The sequence below is a fragment of the Notamacropus eugenii genome, chromosome 5 (assembly GCF_028372415.1).
Source record: "Notamacropus eugenii isolate mMacEug1 chromosome 5, mMacEug1.pri_v2, whole genome shotgun sequence".
Classification (NCBI taxonomy): domain Eukaryota; kingdom Metazoa; phylum Chordata; class Mammalia; order Diprotodontia; family Macropodidae; genus Notamacropus; species Notamacropus eugenii.
In genome coordinates this window covers 337,668,065-337,693,728 of record NC_092876.1, presented here as the reverse complement: position 1 = coordinate 337,693,728, position 25,664 = coordinate 337,668,065, and the positions used below count along the sequence as shown (strand labels likewise).

The 25,664-nt window shown below is 37.1% G+C and overlaps 1 protein-coding gene across 3 annotated transcripts in view; it reads right to left on the bottom strand.

Annotated features, from left to right (window-relative positions):
* ZNF148 (zinc finger protein 148) overlaps positions 1-25,664 on the bottom strand; it is a 139,690-nt gene that overhangs the window by 94,090 nt on the left and 19,936 nt on the right. For all 3 annotated transcript variants that reach the window (XM_072613744.1, XM_072613745.1, XM_072613743.1), the window contains 2 exons: positions 11,029-11,112; positions 8,434-8,572 (listed from right to left, as the gene is read on the bottom strand). The gene's annotated coding sequence lies outside the window, so the exon portion shown is untranslated. The remainder of the gene's footprint in view (positions 1-8,433; positions 8,573-11,028; positions 11,113-25,664) is intronic.

Here is a 25,664-nt window from a genome sequence, read left to right as displayed (position 1 = left end):
AAACCAGGATGTCAAGATGCAGAGGTAAGAGTGAAGTGCCCTCCACTCTTGGGAGATAACCTGGAAAAAGGATAATATGCCCTGTGGGAGGAATGAAAAGACAGCCAGATCAACTGGACCCTGTATTGAATGAAGGGGAGTAATGTGTAATAATGGTGAAAAAGGCAGAGGGAGCCAGGTCTTGAGAACTGTAAACATCGAACAAAGGAATTTATGCTTGATCCTAGAGGTAACTATAAGGAGCCACAGGAGTTTACTGATTAATGAAATGACAGTCACACTTGCACTTTAGGAAAAACACTGGTAGCTTTGTGGAAGACAGACTGAAGTGAGGAAGATAACTGAGGCAGGGAAATCAATGAGAGTTACTAGAGTAGTATAGAAAAGAGATGCTAAGGGCCTGAACTACAGATCACATCAAAATTATCTCCACTTTTCATACCAGTCCCTGTCCCTCACAGACAAGAAGTCAAGACTTTCTTTGAAGCTCAGCTACTATTAGAAAAGCAGGGCAGCTAGGTGGTGCAGTAGATAGAGCACCAGTGCAGGAGTCAGGAGGACCTGAGTTCAAATCTCCCCTCAGACACTTTACACTCACTAGCTGTGTGACCTTGGGCAAGTCACAACCCCAATTGCCTCATCCTGGGTCATCTCCAGTCATCCTGATGAATATCTGATCACTGGATTCAGATGGCTCTGGAGAAGTGAGACTGGTGACCTGCACAGCCCTCCCTCACTCAAAACAAAGTCAAGTCATATCATTATTTCTCTGATGGCATGGTCTTCTTTGGCAATGAAGGACGAACACACTATTAGAAAAGCAATCTGATTTTTAACAAAGAAATTTTTTAAAGAGGAGGAGAAAAAAGGTTCAACAAAACCAATCAATCCATTGTTTTTACTGAATATTTTTTCTCTTCCTCTTTTTTTAAAGCCTTTTATAAGAGACAGCTCTCTGGAGGGGGAGGAGAAGTGATACTGGGGGAAGTCTAGATGATATAAAAACAAGATATCATTAAAATCTATTTTTTAAAAAAGCAAGCTGATTATATTAATCTAACACAAAAGTATGAATAAATGGTGGCCTTCCTTATCCATATATACAATATATAATGTTTGGTTATATATTAGGTTAATCCAATGAATCTCTGTAACCAGAAGAATTTCAGGAGGGTGGGAAGATATTTTGGATATATGTATAAAAGAGTAACTCCCTTAAATTTAATCAGTTCAGTTACTCCACCTATGTCTAAGGTTAACTTTGAGAAGGGAGAAGGGGATGCATCACTCCCTGTATAGAAATAAAAGGAAAAAAACAGAGCCAGTTTAAAAGCTTTTCTGAGATCGCTCCGAAAATCCTTGGATCAATAACCTAGGCAGGCCATTGTTTAAAGCAGGGAACATTCAAAGATCCTGGATAACAGGTATGCCAACTTCCAAACTGTAGAAGTCAATACAGGGCAAATAATGGGGCCTCTAAGACTGACATGGTTTACAGTCAGCCACAGTACCTCTGCTATGGGAACTGACTACAATACTATAATGTATACCCTCCCAGCAAAATTGAGAGTCCTTGAAAGGAGGGGCTGCTTCTTTTTCCTCTGTTATCTCCAGGACCCAGCACAAGGTGAAAACATGTTGTTTTCGACTTCTTGACCCTTCTTGACCTTTTCTTGGCAAAGATATGGAGTGGTTTGTCATTTCCTTCTCCAGTTCATTTTACAGATGAGGAAACTGAAGTGAATAGGGTTAAGTGACTCGCCCAGGGTCACACAGCTATCATCTGAAGTCATGTCTGAGACCAGGTTTGAATTCAGGTATTCCTTACTCCAGGCCTGGCACTTTCCACTGCCATACCTAGCTACCCTATATCAAAACATACTAGGCAATAATAACGTTTGCGAATTTGATTTAGTTAAAAGGACAGTTTGGCCTTCAGGACATAAAGAGGAAACATAAAGAGGGAGAAGCAAATAGTGGCAAAGGAATGGGGTGGGAATCAAAATAATCTTCTTTCTCCTTCCCTATCCCTGAACTACTCATCTGTACTCTTCCTCAGCCAGAGTCAAGAAGGTTCCTAGAAGAGCTTTCCTTCTTTACTCTTCTCTCTAGTGGTGGACACCCATGGTTAGGCCAGGTAAAGCTAATACCAAAGCTAATACAATTACCATCAATTATGGGAATTAACTACCATTAACAAATAATTAGGAACAGCTAAGTGGCACAGGAGATAGAATGTCCAGCCTGGACTGGTCTCAGACATTCACTACAGCTGTGCAACCCTGGGGACATCACTTAAATCCTGTTTGCCTCAATTTCCTCATCTGTAAAATGAGCTGCAGAAGGAAATGGTAAACCACTCCAGGATTTTTGCCATGAAAAATGGGGTCACAAAGAATCAGACACAAATGAAAATGATTAAACAAAAATACACAATTATAATATAATAACAATTACGTATACCATTAAACATACAACTAATTAACTTTCATTTAAGTAAAAACATCTACTGCCCACTTCTGCTCAATCTTGAAGAGATATACTCACAACTTTTAAAATACAGAGGAAACAGTGACTGTCAATCATAACTTGTGGGTCCCCCCCTTGCTACTCTACCACTATCACTCAGAAACTTTTCCTCTGAGCTTCATTCACTCCATCTAGATGAAGGGTTCTTAACCTGTAGTCTTTGAACTTGTTTTCCTACAATATTTTGATAACTATTTCAACATAATTGTTTTTTCACTTCAAAATATTATTCTGAAAAGGTATTCATGGGCTTCATAAGACTGCCAATGGGATCCCTGACACAAAAAAAGTTAAGAACCTGTAATCTAGATGATGTCAGTTACCTACCAATTCACAAACAATTCTCCCTCCATTCTCATGGAGCTTAGTACCTAATTCATAGTCTTCCTCTTCACTTCAATTCCTGTCCTTATACTCAGGGACTTCGTTATAAATGCTGATGTCTCCCTAAACCTTGTTTCTTAGTTCATCAACCTGATCCCACGATGAACATCCTCAGTCACACACAATCACATATACCCTTAACTTCATTATTATTTACAAGTATTCCAGCTCCATGATACTGAACCGTGACCACAGCCTCCTATCCTTTCATGTGTTCCTGTGCTTCATTCACCTCCTAAATTTATTCTCCATCCTCCCCATGACCTCTAGTCAACCCTAACCCTACCTGTTTTCCCAAGACATCATCCCTGCGCTCTGGCCTCACTTTCTCCCCTTTGTAATTTCAACTGTAGTTAATCAGTTTAATTTCATGTTGTCCTCTACCCTCAAAATTTCCAAACCTTAACTTTAAATTGAGTAATCCCAGCCTTCTCTGCTATTACTACTTGGAAGCCTGTTGATCACTCCTAAACAAAGTCACATGACTATACTTACTGAGCTCACTATAATTTTCTTAGCAAATTTCAAGTGTCCCCATTACTTTATGCTAATCCTTTCATTATTCCCAGTTTGAGTCTCTACCAAATAAGTCACCACAGCTTTCTTCTCTCCAAAAGTCACCAAAAGCAGCTATGGTCCCTCTCTCAGATTTTGTTTCATACCTTACTAAAAAATCACTGAGGCCATCTATTGCAAGCTCCCGCTTCCACTCAATTCCTCACTTTAAATCTCCTCCAGGTCACCCCCTTTCTTCTTTTTGCTTTCGTCTCCAAGGAATAAGTAAGAGAAGTCAGTCTCTCATATTTGTTCCTTCAATCCTATCCATTTGTACATCCTCCAGTAGTGTGCCCCTTCACACATTCCTTCTAGTTTTCTATCTTATGCACCACTAGGTTCCATCCCCAGAGCCAATACTATAAAAAGAGTCAAGATCTCCCCAATCCATAACGAACCATTATTTGATCTTACCATCACTCTTAAATAATGTGTCTGTATGCAAGTGTATGAGAAGCCTCCCTTTCACAGCCAAACTCCCAGAAAGAGCTCATATGGACTCACTGCCTTAACTTCCTCAAATCATACTCATTTCACAGTCTCTTAAAATTTGGCTTCCAATACCATTATTCAACTGAAATTATTCTAAAAGTCACCAACAATCTCTAAAATTGTTAAATCCAGTGGATTTTTCTCATCCTTCATCCTTCTTGACCTCTTTCTAACATGTGACAGTGTTAAGCACCCCTCTTTCTAGACAGCAACTCTTCCCTATGTTTTCAAGGAACTGCTCTTTCCTAGTTCTCTTCCAACCTGTCCAACTGTTTCTTCTCGATACCCTTTGATGGATCACCATCCATGTTCCAACCTCTGTGTGAGAGTTGTACACCAGGGCTCTGTCCTGGGTTCTCTTCTCTCTCTATACTCTCAGTGGTCTAATCATCTCCCAAGTATACAACTATCCTTTCTATGGAAAAGATTCCCATTCTAAATACCCAGCTCTCATCTATCTCCTAAATTCTAGTCCCATATCACCAACAATTTGCTTAAGATTTCCACTTGGATGTCCCATCAAAATCTCAAATTTAACATGTCCAAAAAAGAAATCAAATCTTCCAAATCAACCCACACCTCTAATTTTACTATTTCCTTTGAGAGTACTATTATCCTTCTAATCACCCAGGTTTACAACTTAAAAGTCATTCCTTCCTACTCTCTCTCCCTCATTCCCCATATCCAATCAGTTCCCAAGTAATATCAATTCTACCTCAATAATATTATTTTTATGAACCCTTAACACTGTTCACCTCTTCCCTCAACTACTACAAGAACTGAACTGGTCTTCCTACCTCTCCAATTCAATATGTATAGTGCTACCAAACTGATATTCCCAAAGCACAGTTTCCTGTTAAAAGAAGTTTCAATAGATTCTCTATTGCTTCTAAAAGTTCTTCACAATCTGGCTCCAACATAGCTTTCCAAATTGATTTCATTATTACATTCCTTCAGACACTCTAATATTCCACTCAATCTGACCCACTTGCTTTTTTCCTTAAACAATATTAAACCTCCCCTTTCCATGCTGCTTTATAAATACTAGATAAACAAATATAAAGTTGCTTCTGGCTCATCTCTCCAGGGCCTGAGATAAAGAAGTAAAAAGGCTGGACAATGCTAAGACTTCTAATCTTTTCCAAGAATTTTTACAGCTGTTTACCTCTGCGCTTTCAACCTAGAAATGTTTGCCAGTTTGATCCTTACAAAGACTACCTGCCTGTAACTTGGGCTTATTCTTTATGCTAAGAAATCTAGAGAAATTTCAGATTTTCATTTTTACCCTAAGCCCTTTGTTTTCATAACATATATTTTATAAACTGTGTGCGGCTCCTGAGTGATATTTCAAACTATCCTGGGAGTAACACTGATTATGTTACCAGCAACTAGAGAGCAACTAGAGTTCTACTTAAATACTAGCAGCAACAGATGTTCAAAAATAACATACAGACGCTAGAATCACAGCTGAAAATATCAACACAACAATTACTATTTTGGCAATCTGCTGGCAAGCATCAATCCTAATTTATACAACATACAGTATTTTAATAATACAAGGATTCATGATTTCATCGATGTTGGATACTCCTTTCCTCCAGGGCAGCTCACCAACCCATCCACATTTTAGTAGATAGTATTCATGAGTTGCTATGGCTAAAAAAAAATCCTCACTTAAATCCACTGGTAATATGCCCCTTCAAACTTAGGCTGATATTTCTGTGAAAGTCAGTAAGTCAGACTAGTCTTTACGAAACAATAATTTACACTATAATTAGGTTCCAGCTTGGGAGGCTACAGCCTGAGTCTGTATTTCAGTGGTATAGCCTTCAAGAGCCTAGGGTGACCACTATCAAGAAATAACACTAGAGGTTGACTTTGGTGGATATTTAAGTAAAAACAATTCTTTTTAAGCTAAGATAAAAGAAGAAGTTTAGGGGAGGGTGGTAAGAAAGATTAATTATTTTTTAAAGTAGAGTATTTAGTTCTCCTCTACATATAATACACTAAAAATAATATACAAAGAACTCTTGTGTATATTCTGTAATAAAAATACTCATGACTAAAGCTATCCCAAGAGTTTAAATGTCAATGTGACTATATTTAGAGACATGAAAAAAAGATCAAATTTATGTCAAATTGCATTTTAAATATAATCATAGAATCATTTAAGGAACAGTTGTACTGCACAAAACATAGTAAGCAAGATTTAGAGTTCACAAATCATAAAAACATTGACAAGCTAGCTGAATATATCAATTATCTTTGATCAAAAGGCACAATTAAAGTACTGACAGTAAAAGTCAAACAAAAAGTCATATTTTCACTATTCTCATTAGAAGAGAAGTTACATAATAATATCAAATTTTAAAAAAACAAGTTCCTGACTGTTCATTTCGACTAGATATTTACCACTCAATGGTCATTTTAACATCCTACATGGTACTAATTAGGACTTCTGAAGGGAGATGAAATGAAATACCTAAAACATCACCTTTTTAAAAAAAAATCCCCTTAGATACATCTTGCAATACTTTACTTTAGCAGCAGAGGCCTTAAAAGGCCAAATAAATGAACTGCATGGCTTAGTGCAAAGAATATCTTACTTGGAATTAGAAGACCTAGTTTAAGAGCCAGCTTTAACACTGACTAGCCATTTGCTCACTGATAGTTACCAGGGCAAAACTTTGAGCCCTCAGTTTCCTCACCTGTAAAATTAAAGTAGTATATAAACAGGAGCAAATATAAGCGCAAGGCTTTTATTGTACTTTACATCTGCCAATAAAAGACATCTTATGACACCTAAGAATCATCTAAATCTGTGAATCAAGAAGAAACTGAAAATAGACAAAAATGGAATTCTGAAAACAAATTAATCCTTGTCTAAATTCTAAATAAGGCACAGATACGTAATGCATGATGGAGAATACAGTGGCATCTTAAAAGAAACTGATATTCTACTTTTCAAATCTGTAATAAAATATAACAAAATTATAACAAAATATTTGGGACCTGATTACAAGTATTTGATGTAGTTTATAGCACTACCTATAGACTAACATTTAATACCACCTAAATATTTCATCTTCAAACTATTCAAAATATGTAATATCGTGTGGAATGAGTTAATATTTAGCTCTCTTACTAAAAATTTCCCCCAGCACTTATGTCTACACAAGTTACTTCACACAAATAGAGCATTTGTGTAAATAAATGGTCAGTTGGTATGAACACCTAATAATTCCCTCTGTCTTCTTGACATCAGGCCTAGAAGTCTTTAGCCATTTAGCTAAGGTCAGTGAACCAGCACGGTCCATTTCAAATACCAACTCTCAGAACTCTCTGAGTTATACACTCTCTGGCTGAATTAACACAGCACATTTTCAAGTTTCTATCCACAGCCATCAATTAGTATATACTCGGGTAATAAAGATAAATATTAATACGTTTAAAGGAAAGAAGCAGAAAGTAGTTATACAACTGCATGCTATGTGCCAAGGCACTATATGCTAAGAGCTTTTACAAGCATTATCTCATTTGAGATTCACAACAACACTGCAAGACAGGTGCTATAATAATTCCCATTTTACAGTTGAGGAAATTAAGGCAAACAGAAATCACTTGCTCTGGATCACAGAGTTAGTAAGTGTCTAATACTAGGTTTGAACTCGGGTAATCCTAACAGAACCTGTGTTCTATCCACTGAACCACCAGCTGCCTCTAATAGTAAGAGATTAGATGAGCAAAGAGTAGCAAGCAACAGCTAGGAACGAGGAAGGAAGGAGATAGAAACGGAAAGAGATAGCCTAAAGTGAGTCCAGGGGTGGGGAACCTGCAGCCTCGAAGGCACATGTGTCCCTGTAGTTCCTCAAGCGCAGCCCTCTGAATCCAAATTTCACAGAACAATTCCCCTTAATAAAAGGATCTGTTCTGTAAAACTTGGACTCAGTCTAAAGGCTGCACCCAAGGACCTACAAGGCCACACGTGGCCTCAAGGCGGTAGGTGGGCCCCCCCACCCCTGACCCCGAACCAACAGTGATGGCATTAGGAAGAAAAGTTTCTAAGGCCATTAGCTACTCCAGGATGGCTAGTGACATGTAAAAGATTGCCTTTAAAAAAAAAAAAAAGACTGCCTAAGAAATGGGTCCTTTTTTTATTTTCAAGTTGCAACCAAAATACATATTTCAAAGGTATACCATTTGAGTTACATACATTTCTGTTAACACATTATGATCAAATATAGCCAAACATCTAAAACTGCCTCAGTAATTATCCATATTCCCATCACCAAAAAGAAAAATCTCTCAGATAAATCATATACAAAGGTCCAGATACTGAAGAGAAAAGAACAGAAAACAACTACTACAAAGTTCACATTTTCAACATTAAATGCAAGTGCAAATAAATAACCAAAAAAGCTATTAAAAGAAAAAACAATTTCTTAATCACAAAAAATAAAAAGTTAAAGTTACCTGAGACTATAGTAAAAAAAACAAAAATTTCAAGGAAGGGGATGCTGCAGAGTTGAAAAGGAAATCATGATGGTGTTCCCACCCTTTTCAGACTTGAGAAATCCTCTACACTTCTTTAATCACTTGTGCCATTCTATTCCTGCAAAATAAAAACAAAACCACACACTTATATATATGTGTGTATATACATATACATATATATAGTACATGCATATATATGATATAAAAGTGTAAAAAATGTAATTATCAGGTTTTTTAAAGATCTACAAGAGAACTGTGGGAAGGAAAAACAAAATGTATAAATACAATATGAAGAAATACTAGCAATATGCTAAGAGAGGAATCCCTGGCAAAGGGAACAGAGGGTCATCCTTGGAGTCAGGAAGACTTGGGTTCAAGTCACACTTCTGACACCTACTAGTTTTTTATGACCCAAGGCAGTTACAATCTTTGAGAACTCCAAAGACGAATATAAGTTGCATGAGAGTTATTGAACTGTATTGTGGAGGGGAGTTTCCTCTTGAGGAATTTGCTTTCTTGAGGAATTCCTAAATACATGAAATCACAAATCCAAAGCAAAAAAAAAAAAAAGAAAAGAAAATACTGCTGAATATGAATCACAAACATACTGTTGTGGAAGAAAAAATAACTTGTGTATATAAATTCAGATACTATACAAAATAATAGTCATGAAATAATCCTTTCATTATTACCGGTGCTGGGTAATTCTTTATTAGACTATTTTGTCTAATTCTGAATTCTGCTTGGAAGATATGGAAATCTGGAGGAAAAATGATTTTTTAAAAAAATTTTTAAATGGGTCTTTTGAGAAAAATGGTAAAAGAACAAAGGAATAGGTACGAGACCACTTTTAAAAGTTCCTGTTACTCGTGTATGGTTTGTTCCTCAAGTATGGCTCATAAAATAAAGAAATAGTCATAGTTAAAGACCCTGAAAATAACAACAAATAAGAGCTAATAGGCAGAATAGACACATATGAAAAGGGCTGTGGTTCACAGTCATGTTTATACTCCTGGATAAGTATATCATCAGTAGGATAAACTTTGACTAGAAAGAGCTATGATATGAAGAAGCACACCAGATGTTCTCCAAGACATATTATGGAAAAATATGATTAAACCAAGATAGAAGACTCTTGGGCTGCTTAGCAGAAGGATTTACTGAGAACTTACTGAAAATAAGCATTACTAAATATTGAAATGTATTAAAGAACATGAAATTTCCTATACCAGTGGTCTTTATATTAGATTCCCATCTTTCAGAAACAGTTTAACTGCATCCCTTGCCTGGAAGCAAGGGAATAAATTAAATATCTGAATATCTCCATAATTCTACAATAATTCAGAACTACAGAATGGAAAGGAAATAACAAAAGTGCTTTTCTAACAATCTGCTATCAGGAATGCTGCTATTGTGGAGCTTAGGAAAAAAAAACCTACAGTTTAAGTGACACTGGCTTCCATGTTGTTCTTCACACAAGACTATATTTCCTGTCTTCAGTATTTTCACTGGTTGTCTCTCACACTTAAAATTCTTTCCCTCCTCATCTGCATTCCCTCACTTCTATGACTTCTTTCAAGTCTCAGTTTAAATTCCACCTTCTGAAAGACGCCTTTCCCGATCTCCCTAAATGACAGTACTTTCCCTATGTTAATTACCTCCAGTTTATGCTGTAAATATCTTCTCTGTACATAGTTTTGGGCAATGTTATCTCCCCCATTAGACTGAGGTCAGCAACCGTTTTTGCTTTTTCTTTGTAAACCTAGCACATAATACAGTGCCTAACACACAGCAGATGCTTAAATGCTTAATGACTTCATTTCCATCTTAACTATCATTTTTTCCAGGTCTTTATTACATGTTCAGCCCAAAACAAACAGATAAAACATGGGAAATATAAATTAAAAATGCAAACCAAGAATTATAGGACAAGCAGGAGGAAGATTAATTAAAAAGGAAACTTGGAATTATATAACTATTAATTTTTTAATTTTTTTCATAGCATGAAAGGCAGCTTTTATTCACTTGAGATGACCTAAGTTCACTTCCTCAAGTTTTCAAAGGTAATGCCAAAAAAAAGTTATCAAAAAAAAAGTCAGAATTTTTATACATTTATAGCCCATATGGGAATGTAAGCCTGCAATAAATGTTTAAACACCTCGAGAAGGATGCTAAAAATGTTTCACTTTCTTCTAAAAACTAAAGCATGTCATTCATTTCTGAAGTAGGAAGGGTGCTTAGATAGGAAAGAAAGGGGCTCAAAAAGGATTTAAAATAATGTAAATATAAACAACTGAAGTTAAGACAATTTTAATGCTCTGCCTGAAAAATTAATAATGTTAATTGACAAATAGCATAAATGTTCTTATTTACATAGCCTGAGACTCCTAATGTTCACGTGGTCATAGAGCCTACAATGGAATGGTCTACAACAGAATGTTTTTATAAAGGTTAATAAATTGTCTGACTTTAAGTACTACTTAACACTACTTATTTGAATGCAAATGTATGTCTGAGTCTGTCCAATCTGTACAGGTAAAATCTGAGGGACAAAATAAACCAGAATTGGGCTACCTCCATGTAATAGGCCAAGTAGATTCCCATCATGTCAAGTCTCTAGGCCGAGCTTCCAATCTGCTGCTTCCTCCTCCCTTTATCCTACAAAAACATAAAAATATAGATTAACCACAAAGATCATTAAGTAGATTTTCTAAAAAAACTAAGAAAAATATTTTGTAGGAAAAATCTTTTCACATGTTGTAGTTTGTAAGATAAATCTGGTTTTGACTGACATTCTGCCAAAATCAAATTCACCTTAATTGACACCTCATTGGTAAGAGAATAGCTATTTAAAACTAACTGAACTACTATTTCCTATTTGAATTTCATCTCAAACTTAATTCTTGATAGGTGAAAAGCCTTCTTTAAAATATGGGAGATAAACTGACATCAATATATATTTTAAAACACAATACTACTAAAATAATAGATAAGATCCCATAAGAAAATTAATTTATACAGACCCATAAATCTAAAGACACTAGGAATTTACAGGTCTTAAATGATTGTTTTAAGAAGTATGACAAAAACCACGGTCAGGTGCTTAACACTTTCAAACAGAAACTATTAAGTCATTTAATACAACTAAAACCACACTTGGGTTTAAGCTATATAGCTATTTAAAAAAAGAAAGTCATGCCATGCATGAGCATGAAGCAGAAAAGATTACAGAAACCTGACACCATATTTGCTTATGTAGATTTTTTGCTAATCAAGAGGGGATTTTTTTCCTCAGTATGTAATATGTAGAAACTTTAGCCTGAATGTGAGAATTTAGCAGTTTCAAAAATAAAAAGCATGCCTAATTCAGATGTTTTCTTTTAGAAAAAAATAAAGATTAAAACCACAGCATTAGGCAGTCAATAAATATTCATAAACTTAAAGTTAAGAAAAAAACAATGTGTTTCTCTTTTAAAAAAAATTCTCGGTGGAGCCAAGATGGCGAAGTAGAAAGACGCACATACACACAGCTCCGAACCCACAAACCACAGAACGGCTAGAGGGGACCAACCCAGGGCGAATTCTGCACCCAGAGACCACGGAATATTGGAGCGAGGGAGATTTCTGTTCCGGAGAGACCTCCAAACCTCTAGCAGGGGGTCCTTCGCACCGTGGACTGGGCGCCGGGACGGGAGCAGAGGGCAGCCCTACCGCAGCAGCGACACCGTAAGGAAAAGATCCGAGCGGGCTACGGGGACGGGATCTCCAGCGGCCACGCGGGTTCCTCCACCCACAGAGGGACCTGCAAACCTCTCGCAAAAGGTCCGTCGTGCTGCAGACGCGGAGCCCAGCCTGGACCTGCGGCGGCCGCAGCTCCGAGAAGTACAGATCCGAGAAGGCTCCAGAGACGGGATCTCCAGCGGCTGCACAAGCCCCCCCACCAACAGGTGACTGATGGGGGTAGGTGAGAGAGTGTCTTTGGCGGGTCGAGAGGAGAGTGGGGTGCCCCTATGGCTCGGGCCCCCCCAGGAGATAGAAGCTGAGAGGCGGCTGCAGATAGGGGCTCCCCAAACAGGCGGGAGCCTGGATCCATTGTGGAAGGTCTGTGCATAAACCCCCAGAGGGAACTGAGCCAGAGAGGCGGCCCTGCCCCTGACCACCTGAACTTAATTCTCACACTGAATAGCAGCCCTGCCCCCGCCAAAAACCCTAAGGCGGGAAGCAGCATTTGAATCTCAGTTCCCAAAAGCTGGCTGGGAGGACCAGGAGGCGAGGAGGGTGTGAGGAGAACATTCAGAGGTCAGGTCACTGGCTGGGGAGAATGCCCAGAAAAGGGAAAAGAGATAAAACTATTGAAGGGTACTTTCTCGGAGAAAAGACACTTCCTCCCTTCCTTTCTGATGAGGAGGAACAATGCTTGCCATCAGGCAAAGACGCAGAAATCGAGGATTCTGTGTTCCAGCCCACCCAATGGGCTCGGGCCATGGAAGAGCTCAAGAGGAATTTTGAAAATCAAGTTAGAGAGGTGGAGGAAAGACTGGGAAGAGAAATGAGAGGAATGAGGGAGAAGCATGAAAAGCAGATCAGCTCCCTGCTAAAGGAGAACCAAAAAAATCTTGAAGAAATTGGCACCTTGAGAACTAGCCTAACTCAGTTGGCAAGGGAGGTGCAAGGGGCCAATGAGGAGAAGAATGCTTTCAAAAGCAGAATTAACCAAATGGAAAAGGAGATTCAAAAGCTCACTGAAGAAAATAGATCTTTCAAAACTGGATTGGTACAGATGGACGCTAAGGACTTTATGAGAAAGACAGATATCACAGAACATAGCGTGCAGATTCGAAAAATGGAAGATAATGTGAAATATCTTATTGGAAAAACAACTGACCTGGAAAATAGAATCAGGAGAGACAATGTAAAAATTCTGGGACTACCTGAAAACCATGATCAAAAGAAGAGCCTAGACATCATCTTCCATGAAATTATCAAGGAAAACTGCCCTGAGATTCTAGAACCAGAGGGCAAAATAAATATTCAAGGAATCCGCAGAACACCGCATGAAAGAGATCCAAAAAGAGAAACTCCTAGGAGCATTGTGGCCAAATTACAGAATTCCCAGGTGAAAGAGAAAATATTGCAAGCAGCTAGAAAGAAACAATTCAAGTATTGTGGAAATACAATCAGGATAGCACAAGATCTGGCACCCTCTACATTGAGGGATAGAAGGGAATGGAATAGGATATTCCAGAAGTCAAAGGAACTAGGACTAAAACCAAGAATCACCTACCCAGCAAAACTGAGTATAATACTTCAGGAGAAAAAATGGTCTTTCAATGAAATAGAGGATTTTCAAATTTTCCTGATGAAAAGACCAGAGCTAGAAAGAAAATTTGACTTTCTAACACAAGAATGAAGAGAACCATGAAAAGGTGAACAGCAAAGAGAAGTCATAAGGGACTTACTAAAGTTGAACTGTTTACATTCCTACATGGAAAGACAATACTTGTAACTCTTGAAACATTTCAGTATCTGGGTACTGGGTGGGAGTACACACACACACACACACATACATGCACACACGCACACATACATAGAGACAGAGTGCACAGAGTGAATTGAAGAGGATGGGATCATATCTTAAAAAAAAAAATGAAATCAAGCAGTGAGAGAGAAATATTGGGAGGAGAAAGGGAGAAGTTATATGGGGCAAATTATCTCTCATAAAAGAGGCAAGCAAAAGACTTATTAGTGGTGGGATAAAGAGGGGAGGCAAGAGAAAAACATGAGGTCTATTCTCATCACATTCCACTAAAGGAAAGAATATAATGCACACTCATTTTGATAGGAAAACCTATCTCATAATACAGGAGAGTGGGGGACAGGGGCACAAGCAGGGTGGGGGGGGAGGATGGAGGGGAGGGCATGGGGAGGAGAATGCAATCCGAGGTCGACACTCATGGGGAGGGAAAGGACCATAAGAAAATAGAAGTAATGGGGGACAGGATAGGATGGAGGGAAATATAGTTAGTCCTATACAACACAACTAGTATGGAAATCATTTGCAAAACTAAACAGATTTGGCCTATATTGAATTGCTTGTCTTCCAAGGGGAAGGGTTGGGGAAGGAGGGAGCTAAAGAAGATGGAACTCAAAGTGTTAGGACCAAATGAAATGTTCTTACCACTGGGTAACAAGAAATACAGGTTAAGGGGTCAAGAAAGCTATCTGGCCCTACAGGACAAAAGAGAAGACGGAGACATGGACAGGGAGAGAGGATAGAGGAGAGAGCAGATTGGTCACAGGGGCAATTACAATGCTTGGGTTTGGGGGGGGAGGGGATAAAAGGGGAGAAAATTTGTAACCCAAAATTTTGTGAAAATAAATGTTAAAAGTTAAATTTTAAAAAATGTTAAAAATGGTACTCAGAAATAGAAATTAAATTTTAGGATAAATAAGCACAAAAATCAATGAAAACTATAGACATGTAATTTTATCAGTATATTACAAGCACTAAGACCTTTATGATAAATAAGCATTTTCAGAGTCTTTTTTCAGTAATTCTGTTGTTAAACCACTATCTGTATAGACTCACTGCTTGAATTTAACTGAGTATTTTTTCATTATTCGGTATATGTGGAAGACATTTTTTTAGTTAAGTAATCATTTACATGCAGGCTCTTTAGGACAAGCTCTTTTCTTTTATATTAGGACAAGTTGTTTTCAGTATGTGTTTTTAAGCTCTGTAGTTTGACACCATATGCACCATTCCGCTATAGCTCAAAGTCACAAAAATCCTTCTACAGCAATAGCATTAACTCTTCCAACATCAGCAGCCAAAACAAGGTGGTATAAAATCATAAGCTCTGTGCTGTTTTGTTAACAGTTTAATTCTTAAATAAATTATAGAAGGTAACGTAAAAACCTGTTTTTTCCAAATGACACAAAATCTTTACCTTTGGTTTTGCTATACTATTATTCATTCCCTACTACATTAGGATCAATTTCTTACTTTATATTTAAGAATTGGTAGAAAGTCCTAGATAAGTGTAGGAATTTAATGGAATGGTACATATGATATCTTACCAGTGGCACTGAAATAAAAATTACATTGCAAAACCTCAAAAATATTAAAAAGGACTATTAAAAAACAAACAGATAATATGACAGAGTGGAAAGAGCCCTAAAGTTCAAATCCAGGTTTACTACTTATTTTCTGTGTGATCTTGATCACTTTACCTGAGCCTTTATCTTATTTAGATATTAATTATGTATTTATCTTATCCTTATCTTTAAAATTATAAATCTCCTCAAAAGTCCCTTTCAGTTATAATACCTTCAATCAATTTGCTGCATTCCAGAAATGGATTATTGGTCTTTTTTTTTTTTTTTTGGCAAAAAAAGATGAGTAATTGTGTGTGCGTGTGTGTGTGTGTGTGTGTGTGTGTGTGTGTGTATCTGTGTGTAATTCAATTACAATCATCAGATGTCATGGAGAATATGCAGAATATAAAATGGGGGACAATCTACTATAGGGAAAAAAATAAGTCAGAATCTGGTGTCAGAAAATTTATTTCTGAATCTCAGCTCTGTCATTTACTACTTATATGATTTGGGGTAAGTCACAAACTCAGGGCCTCAATTTCCTCAACTATAAAATGAGGGAGTTAAACTTGTCAGCCTCAGTTTCCTCATTTGAAAAAGGAAGATAATAATAGCACCTACTTCACAAGGTGTTGTAAGCATGAAATGAGAAAATATGTGGGAAGTGTTTTGCAAACCTTAAAGTGCTAATATATAAATATTAACCAATATTATGTTATCATTATTATTATTATTACACAATGAATTGGCTCCAAATAATTGTTTGGAGAAGTTTATTCCACTAAGTATATGCTCACAGAAAGTCTACTACCTTTTTATGTCACTTTTTCATTAAAAGGAAAATCAATACTGACAGTGATAGCATATTAACATAGATGGGAAAAAGGAAAGCAAGGGGAACAGGAAAAAAAAGAAATATGGTATTATTAAAGGAACGACTAAAATCCATGTACCTGAGCAAAAAAATCAGAAATTATCTCCTATATGCCCCAACTTTTCCAACCAACATATATCTCCCACAATACTAAGCCACTCACATCCTGCCTCTTTCAAATGAACTGACAAGTCTCCCATTTGTAACTACCTCTCTTCCTCCTGTGTGTATTTCGTCCCTCCTTCCTATCACCCCTATCCCCTTGCCCATTTCTCTCTCTAGCTCTAATTCTATTAGAGTCCTAGATTGGAATTTATGCCAGCTAAGAGAGTACAGGGAAAAGTTTTCTGGACATTTCCCCAACAGCCAAACAGGTTTCTTCTCCCCATCCCAACCCCCAGAGCAAATGGCTTACATTCTCTTATTAATTCCTGTTCATAATTTATTATTCAATTCAAAGTTTTGTTATCTATTTCCCTGATTAGCCATTTTAAAGTCCAGAAAAGTAGCATACAAACAGGTGTATAGAAAATGGACATTTATACAGCACTTTAAAGATTGCAAAGTACTTTACATAATTTCATTTGAACCTCCTAACAATTCTGTGAAGAAGATACTACAGGTACTATTATCAGTACTCTGTAAGTAAGGCTCTAAAAAATTAAGTGACTTGCACAAGTGTCAAGATAAATAAGACAATTTAAATCCAAGACTTTCTAGCTCCACTACTTCAAACTGTTCTTTTCATATACATACTCACACACAACCTAAAATATGACTATCAATAATGTTTTGACACAAATCAAAGTGATCTTCTATCATTCAATAATGCAGAAAGTGGTAAGAAACATTTATGATCAGAATACTGATTTTTTTCATAACATGTACCAATTCACTGAGAGGTCCCAATTGTAACAGAGGTAAGCTTCTATGACTGCTAACTAATACTGTAACACTGAGACAAAAGTCTCTTCTAACATTTCCCACTTTTGATCTAGGGAGGCATGTTGCAAATAATAGCATTCTAAAAGTCAACAAGAGATACTTGGGGTGCTTAAAAGACAAAAGGATGGACCAGCATACGGTAATCTCTGCCCTAAAGGAACTTGAAATTAGTTTAAAGCTAAAAAAGATAAAAAGTAATTATACAAAATTACTATATATTTTTAAGTTACTGTGAAAGGGTTTTTTTTACATTTATTTAAACTCAAATGAAAATGTTTTATTTATTCTTCTTACTGCTTTGTCTTAGTCACTCCTGTTACTCTCTTACTAAGAGTAAAATTATAGATAGGCTAAACTCAGGTCTGTACAAGATTTAGAAGAGAAACGGAAGGATAAAGGGAATTAATAACATCCCATATTCAGACCAAAATAGTAGTTAAGAAAACAACTAACAAACAAAACAGCAGCCAACCACTGAACAAAAGTAGTATAAAAATATAAGTTATTCAGTTTGGAATTATGAGAGATCAATTAGGGCTGGAATAGTTAGGTAATAAGGTATCAAAGGTACAGATAAGCCTTAAGTTTGGACCTTAAAACAAGAACAAGATTTGGATCCTACTCTTAGGTAGAAGAGACAAGCAAAGAAATTTCCCTGTAGGGAGAACGTGAGGAAGGTAAGAAAATAGGAATGAGCATGCCATGTTCAAATGACAATGAAGATGAGACTAGTTTAAAAACAGTCCTCCTATATATGGCCAAAATAATATTCTCAAAGCATAAGAACAAATGTGTCATTCCCCTCCTCAATTAATTTCAGTGGCTCCTTATTACCTCTAGAACAAAATGCCAACTTCTCTGTCTGTAAGGCTTATTAAAGTGCTTCACAACATGTCTCTAACCTATCTTTCCGGGCCAATTACATATCACTCCTCCTCATTCATTTGACATTCCGACCAAACTGGCCTACTTGCTATTGCTCTTACACAACAGTCTATCTCTGGCCCCTCTGCTTTTCCAGAGGCTGTGTCCTCCTTTATTCCTGGAATGTTTTTTCTCCTCACTTCTACTTCTTGGAACCTCTATCTCCCTTTAGGGTTCAGCTCAATGCTAGTTCCTATAAGAAGTCTTTCCCAACTCCCACAATCAACATCCCAAGAAATCACACTATTTGTCTTATATATATTTATCTGCATACATGTTATTTTCCCCCAGCAAAATATAAACTTCTTGAGGTAGGGACTGTTTTGGTCTTTATATCCCCACTACTTAGTGCTGTATCTGAAAATTAATTGGTGCTTGAAATGTATCCTGAATTGAATATGTGTGTACAAATTTCTACATGGCAGTAAAAGCCATGGGCAAGAAAAAAATAAGTTTTAAGTCAATAAATTAAAGGAATTATTCTAGCAAGCTCATTGTTACAGAAGCACTTGTCATCTGCAGTCTAGCTTAAGAATCAACAGCACTGTAGAATCAAGGTACTAAACAGCAAGGTGAAAGCAGCAGATACATACCATGAATGATTCAAATACTCTATGCCCTTAGACCCAACAATATTAATCTGTATTGCAAAACTATTTTTAAAAGGGGGGGAGGTGGGGAAAGACCTGTTTGTACAAAAATATTTATAGCGACTACTTTTGTCTTTTTTTTTAATGTTTTCTTTCAAAACATATTTAATAGGGAAATGTTTTGCATGATCACACATGTATAACCTATATCAAACTGCTTGCCTTTTCAATGAAGGGGAAGGAGAATAAAGGAAGGAAAAGAATTTGGAAGCAATGTGTCTTCTGACTTTTCTTTCTTTCTGGGCTAGGCCACCATGCCTGCTTCAAAGAGAAAATGCACTTGTTCTTTCTCGTTATGGGCTTGATTGCCTAAGAGACCACTTTTGTGACTGAGGCAAGGGGCAGTGTATAAATTATAAATGATTTTGAGGCTGCTGAGATTCTCTTCTCAGTCTAAGATGAACTTATTTTCCTACAGAAATGTTATTTGCTTCTAAGGTAAGACCACAGAAGCCCATCTAACCCCATGGCTGAAAAAGCAAACTGGAACTTGGAACACATTTTCCCACAAAAACAAACAACCCACTTACAAACTTCTGGAACACAACCATTTGCACAGAGGAGATTGTATTGGCTTTGCAGAGACCCAACATTAAGATTTCGAATGTCAATACCCAATTGGGATTGGAAATTATAGAAATGGAAATGAAAATTATAGAAATTTCAAGTAGCCTATATTGGACAGGTTAAAATGTTTTAGATTTTTAACAAGACATTTTTTTTCTTTTCCTTTTTATTCTTTTCAGTCTCACTGGGGCACCATGAAAGTAAATTAAATAGTTTACCACTAAGTGCTTTGAGAAAGGGAAATGCTCTGTGGATATAATACATTATCATCATTTCTTTTGTTAAAACTATTGAAAATACTAGCTTAAACTGCTTTAATATCTGGGGAGCAGTTATTAAATCTTCCACTGCACACTTTAGAGAGAACAAATTTTCTCTATCTTATCCAAACCCAAAATACATACCGATCCCTGAATTATACCTATACTTCTCAGTCAAATATTATGTAAACAACCTTGGCAAGCCAATATCCAGAAGTTTTCAGATTGGTGGAATTTAAAAGCAAAGCTTAATATGCTTCTCTTTTTTTTTCCAGGCTTTTTATTTCTTTGCACTGGGATGTCACAGCAATCCAAATGAAAATTAAGATTTACAAAAATCTAAAGATACTCCTGAAGGACAAAGAGCTTTGTCTTCTAAGTTTCATTTGGAAATCCACATTTTTCAATAACTACCCAACAGATGATAAGGCTGGAACATCTGACTATAGCTCCTCCCCATCCCCAATCTACTCAACATCTACTCAACACCTGAGTAAGTCCTGAGGGGTAAAAAAGGAGTATATTCTGATAAGAGAGACAACCCATGCAAAGTCTCAAAACAAGAAGATATCAAGCATCCAATGTGAGGAACACAAGTAACTCAGTATGGCTGGACCAGAGCATATGTGTTGCTGTAAGACTGTAAAGATAGGAAGCGGCCAGATTGTAAAGGGAAAAAAAGCATGGCAGATTTGTTTTGGCATTTCTGCTATTCTTTTTTGTCCAAAGTATTATGATAGAACAAGTAAAAGACTTCCATTATTAATATAAAGTGGAAAGGGCAAGGTGATTTTTTGCTTTTGCTTTGATTCGGACCTGTGATTTTAGCTATATAGAAAATCCCTCCATTATTTTAGATCAGTATCTGTTTTACAACTTGTAGGCTAATGAGTCTCAGACACTGAGAGGATAAATGACTTGCCTATGATCATACAATAAGTATGTATCAGACACTGGACTTGAACAGACTTCCCTCTGACTTAAGGAGATCTTTATTTTTCCATTCTGCCTCTTAACTTGGCTATTGGACTTTAAGTCAATTTTCTAATGATTTTTTAAAAATCCAGCTCCTAATTAACTACAGAACTATAAAATATCAGACTGAGAAAGCCCTTATAAATTATCTAGTTCAAACCTTTCATTTTACAGATGAGGAAACCAAGGACCACAGAGGTTAAATAATTTGTTCAAGGTCACATAGCCAGCTAGTGAAAGAGCCAGAACTAAAACACAAGTCTCCTATATAACAAACCAGTGTTATTCTCAGTACCCAAAACTTATTTCTTTGTATACACAGTTATCAAATTCAAATACCAAGAGTAACTGAATTCAGTTATAGAAAGAACATGACCTATCATTCTAGCTGCCATCATATATCAAGGCATAGAACTTAATCACAAATGGTAATAAATTTGAATAGTTTAGTAATACAGGATGGCCCAAAAGTCTCAGTGCAATTTTAGGGTGTTAAAGCCTACAGATACCCTGTACATTAGAAGACCCAGTTTCTACTGAAAAGAGAATGGTTTCCTCTTTACTATTATTTTCAATATTTTGTTAAATAACACATATTAGTGCTCCATAGATTGCATTTTCCATTCCATCTGTCCTGTTTTAAAAGCCACAGGCTCAAAAATAAGAATCTTATTTTATAAGAGACAAATGACCTCTGGGCCAGGAAGACATGGGTTCAAATCTCACCTCTAACATATACTGGCTTGATGACCCTAGATGAGACACTCACCTTCTCATTGCAACACTGTAATATAGAGATGATGTCAAGTTTCATTTGTAGATGGGAGTCTCATTAAGATTTTCCTGGGCCAATGAAATTAATGGTCCAGTAAAAGCCGTACCCTAAGAAATCCATGCAATTCAATGTTTTTTATACAAACATATTAATAATTTCCTAAGAGCCATGAGTAGGTCTATGAAACAGCAAACTAACTATTTGGATCTGTCAGTCAGATTGCCACTTAATGGTGAAGAAGTCTACAGTTCCATCAGTCTCACTCGGGCAGTGCTTAAGTTTTTATAGGATGATGACTCCTTTCGAAATTGTGGTAACTATGCATGCATGCATGCATTCATTCACCCATTCAACAAGTACTTATTAAGTGTCTACTACGTGGAACACACTGTGCTAGACACCAGGGAGACAGAATCATAAATAAGACATGATCCTGGTCCTATCATCTCTTGAGGAAAAAAATAACTTTACTCAACTACCAAGAACTTGTTACTTCTTCAAGTCCTTCAATGTGATACTTCTCTTAAGTATGAATTTGCTAACACATGAACAGTCAATATTGAGCTTTTAATATGAATTTTCATATTGCAATATATATTAATGTAAACAAAAAATGACAGAGGAAAAATATCTTTGTTCTCAGGTCAAATTAAGTGAACCAGTATTGATTAAACACTTACTATGTGCCAGGTACTGTGATAAGTGCTGGGGATGTGAAGAAAGATAAAAATAGTGCCTGCTCTCCAGGAGCTCACTACATAATGGTGGAGACAACATGTAAACCACTTTGTACACAGATATATACAGGGCAGAGGGAAGATACTAACATTGAGAGGAACCTGTAAAAGCTTCTTGAAGAAAGTAGGATTCTACATGAGACCTGAAGTCAGGAAATGAGATTTTTAAGAGAGATGCTTCTCAAGTACAGGGGACAGCCAGTGAAAAGGTAAGGAAGAACAGAAAAGAGGACAGCTTCACTGGATTATACAGTTCTCAAGAGGGGAATATGTGCAAAAAAACTAGAAAGGTAGGAAAGGTCAAAGTTGTGAAGAACTTTAAAAGCCAAACAGAGGATTTTGTGTTTGACCCTAGAAGCAACAGGAAGTCTCTCTCAAGAACTCTGGATTTGACTATGCAACATGGAAGACACTGGCAAAGGACCACTCAGCATGGTGTGCCCACATCAGAAAGGGTGCTGTGCTCTTTGAGCAAAGTAGAATTGAGAGAGCACAAAGTAAACGCAGGATGCACAAATTTGAGATATCCACCCCAAATATTCACATGGGCTATCTGTGCCCAACCTGTGGTAGAGCATTCTGAGCTCATGTTGATCTGATCAGTGACAGTCAGACACACCAAAACTTCACTTTATCGTGGTGATGTCATTTTGGTCCTCTTCAAAGATGAAAGACAACAACCAACCAATAGGAAGCAAATAGAATTTACTGAATAGGAGGTGACATGGTCAGACCTGCACTTTAGGAAGATCACTTTATAGCTGGGTGGAGGATAGACTGGAAGGAGGTAAAGTTTTGAAGCACAGAAACTAACCAGAAGATTAGAAATAGTCCAGGCATGAGGTGATAAGATCTTGTACCAAGGTGAGGGCAGCATCCAAGGAAAGCAGAAGGCATATATGAAAAATGTTATGAAGGTAAAATAGACAGGACCTAGCAACAGACTGGCTATGAGAAATTAAAAACAGCAAGACAAAGCTGCCATCTAGGTGACTTGGAAGACAGTGGTGACCTGGACAGTGATAGAAAAGTTCAGAAGGAAGGAGAGTTTTAGGGAAAGATAATGAGTTCAGTTTTGGGCATGTTGAGTTTAAGATGTTTATGAGACAAGAGGAAGAAAGTGACTGACACTATCAATGCTCAAAAGTCAAGGTTGAGAATAAAGAAAGGGCGATTAGATCTGGCAATTAAGAGATTACTGATAACTTTTGAGAGAATAGTTTCACATGAATGATGAGGTGAAAAATAAGACTAAAGATTATGAAAGAGTGAAAAGAGGAAGTAGAGGCACTGATTATAGACAACTTTCTCAAGAAGGTTGCCAAAAAAAAAAAAAAAAAAGAGGAGAGCTCTATAAAATAGCTAGAAGGCATAAATGGATCAAGGTTTTTTTGAGGACAGAGGGCATATGGGCATGTTTGCAGGCAGTAGCCAATTTGTTAGAGAAGACAGGATAGAAGGGGATCGAGGACATGTGTGGAAAAGTTAGCCTTGGCAAGTTCAAGGACCACCTCTTCACGTGAGGGGTGGAGAAGATAGTGTGGGAAAACATCTGAATGATGTGAGATGAGGAAGAGAGGAGAGGAAGGAGCTCCCACGAATAGCCTCAATTTTTTCAGTAAAGTATGAGGCAGTTCTTAGCTAAGAGGGTGGGGGGAAAGGGATGTCATGGAAGAATTAAAGAGGGATAAAAAGATTTGAAAAAATCTGCTGTGGTGAATGGAATAGTGAATCAGTGAAAGAAGTGTAAAAGAACTCTCTTAATGCCATGAATGCCCACTTGACATTATCCAATATAAATCTGCAGTGAACTTATAAAGTAAATTTGTAGTTCAAGATTTTTTTTCAAAGCTTTGTAGCATCACATGGAGAAAAGCAAAGCCGGATGATGTCAGTAATATCAAGTTTGGAATTTAACAAGGCAAGGGATAAGGGATAAGTTACTTTAATGCAGAAGATAGTGCAGAGCTGAAGTGATTCCCCCAAGTAGTCAAGATAGAGAAGGGAAGAGAATGTAAACTGTGCAAGGGTAACGGCCTGTTTAGAATTGAAAGGTGGAAAGACTGGAGGTCAAGGTAAGGATGAAGAATAGTTAGGTAGAAGATTAGATATATGGTATGTTACATATGCTGCCAAAAATAATTCGTTTTGCTAGAATATCTCTTTGTAGGATTCAATGAGAGGAAGGTATACATGTTAAGAAAAAAATTAAGTCTGGTGCAAAAACATTATAGAAGCTGATGAATGGCACAATATCTTATTGGTTATAAAGCAGATATTTTATCTAATTATACAATTATATCTAATTATATCCAATTATAAATCCTAATTCTTTTTTATTTCCTGAGATTCTCAACATCTTTTTTAGACTTAAAATAACCAACATAAAATGAAATTTTGTTAATAAATCTGAAATTTACCAATATTACTGAGGCAGCAAACTAATCATATGTGAGAGAAGAATATTCAAGGATGACTTCAAGGTTTCATACCACACCAACCAGAAGGATAATGGTACCCTCAATAATAGAGAAGCTCAAAATAGAGCTTGGGAAAGAAAGATTTTGTTTGAACATGTTAATCTGGAGATGCCTGTGGGCATTTTCAAAGCTAAGCTGCCAGAGGAAATAAAGAACAAAAAATTATGTCTCAAAAATCTCTCCTATTTTGGTTCTAAAAATGAATGGTGCATCAAGTCGGGTAATATATTCAACTATCTTTAAGTTCAAATCTGCATAACAACAGAGTAGTTTAGCTGTGTGACCCTGGGCAAGTCACTTATCCCTATTGCCTCCCATGAAAACAGTGAGAATCAAAAAGACTGAGCCAAGATGGAAGAATTATAGGAAACAGTACAAGCAGAACCCTTTCTCCCCCACTAAAAAAAAAAAACAAAAAACCTTCCAAACCAACCTAGAAAAGATACCATACTGAATCCTGGTGGGAAAATCCAAGACAAAGTCACAATGGGTAATATTTCCAGCCCAGGTCAGCATAAGGAGACAAGAAGTCTGTGGACACTAGCAACAGGTGTGTTCATCAGAATAAGCAGTGAGCCCATACCCTTACCAGGGCATCACCAGGCCAGGGTACTTCAAGGGAGACAAGTGCCAACAGGCAGCTTGTTGTCACCTACTATCTAAAACCAGGTTACAGATCTAAGGTGAAATGATGATCTGTGCCCAGAGTAGTGCTCCTGGATAGGGAGGCCCAGGGTAGTAGGGAGAATGGAATACCTGCAGAAGCAAGCAGTGGTATAGCTCTGAAGCCTGCAGAAAAATTATCAGGACAAGAATTCTAGACCAAAAGCGAGCCTTCAATTCTGTCTCTCTGAACCAGCAGATATTTCCAGCTGGCTAACAGGGGCTGAGACCAGACCTAAACCCAGGTCAATAACTTGCAGAG